This window comes from Mandrillus leucophaeus, unplaced genomic scaffold (genome assembly GCF_000951045.1).
Source record: "Mandrillus leucophaeus isolate KB7577 unplaced genomic scaffold, Mleu.le_1.0 Scaffold961, whole genome shotgun sequence".
Lineage (NCBI taxonomy): Eukaryota > Metazoa > Chordata > Mammalia > Primates > Cercopithecidae > Mandrillus > Mandrillus leucophaeus.
Window position 1 is genome coordinate 1 of NW_012110486.1, and position 1,860 is coordinate 1,860.

A 1,860-nucleotide genomic window follows, 5' to 3' on the forward strand; every position below is an offset into this window, starting at 1 on the left:
GAGTCTGAAGCAGGAGAATGGCGTGAACCTGGGAGGTGGAGGTTGCAGTGAGCCGAAATCGCGCCACTGCACTCCAGCCTGGGCGACAGAGTGAGACTCCGTCTCACAAAAAACAAACAAACAACAACAACAACAAACACCAAAACCAAACAAAAAACACAACATGAAAAAATGATGTTCCTGGTGCAGGGATGCAGAGTAGATTGTCAACTTAATGCTGAAATTAAAGAAATCTCCATTTTTTTTTTTGGTCCCATCCTAATTCTCTCTACCTGTGCTGCATCTCCCGTGGTAGAGTAGAAGAAACCCTTATGATGCACACAAAGCGTTCATGTAGGAAATACAGGCAAATGGAGCTGGCCCAAGGGTGTCCTCAGGGCCTTACAAGAAGCACACGTGGGAAGCACACTGTGCAGCAGCCCTGAGGGCCACAGCCCGGCTCCTCACCTGCACGTTCTCTCTGATCCGCTGCTCATTGTAGCTCTTGGCCAGGACCACAACCCCACGCTGCAGCTGGTAGCGCAGGGCAATCAGGGCTGGGGTTCGCTTGTGCTTTTTTGCCAAAGCACAAAGGACTGGGTCCTCCAAGAGAACCGGGGAGTTCTGGTCCACCCTGGAAGGAAAGGCGGAAATGCTGAAGCCCTGAGGCTGGGGATAGAGTTTGTTAAGCGGTTCCCTAAACAGACTAAGTTGTCCACTCTGCACCAGAGCTGTTCAAGCGAGGCCCCCAAGCACCACCATTAGCATCATCTGAGATCTCATCAGAAATGCAGTTCTCTCCTCTCTTGGAGCCACTTGAGACTACAGGAAACGGAGGATGCTCTGACTAAAACATTTTCTGCAAAATGGAGGTTTATGTAAAGGTCCCATTGTGTTTTATTACCATCGTTTGTCTCGCTGAGATCCCAGAGCACTATAGGCAACCAGAACAATATCTTTTGACTTGCAGAAATCTAGCAATTTACTCTGGTTGAAATACGGATGACATTCTACCTGCAGTTGACCAAAAGAGAGAAGCATCAATTTATATGAAATAATTGTGTTAATATAAAAAAGGTGAAAGTGAAGAAGCTGAATAATAATCAGTATAGTATTATATCTGAGCTAAGGATATTATTGTCAAGTAATAATCTTTTTCATAGAAATATATTTTATAACCATATCTCCTAAAAGTATAAATAGAAATGCCATTTCTGAACAGAAGCTCATCTATGAATCAGATCCTGACTTTCAAAGACCTTTGATAACTAGAAGGAGATGTAACAAATTCCGTATCTGGGATACAGTAAGATTCTTAGAGCCTTTGGCATCAGATTGTGCCAGAAAGCAAGAATTTGGTCAAGGACTCATGGGGGCAAGTCTGAAAGACAAAAGCACTACTTTCAAAGAAATGTCACTGGTGACGTTTGGATAGATTTCAGCATCAAGAAAAAAGTTTACCCATTGGGTAAGAATAAGCACTAACAAAAATTAATAAAATTAATTAAAAATCTTAAGGAAAAATGTCCAAGTCCATAGTAATGAGGGACATAATGAGAGAGCAAGAAAGAACAAAATAATCTGCCTCTACCATTGGTGGTTATTACAGTAATTTCTTTATCAGGAAATTGATATTTAGAGGAAAGTATTAAACTTGTACTTTGTCTTTGAGGAATATTTGTTCTTCATTTTGATTTGGTGAAAGATTCTTTTTCATAGTAAAATGTCACATTAGAATAGTTAAATAAGTTTTTAAAATTGAAAATGATTATCTAAAAACTCCAAAAAATAATACAATAATAACCATAAAATACAAAAATATTAGTGATATATATACAATCATATGTGAAGATTTGTCAGGAAATATGACTTCTTCTGTTG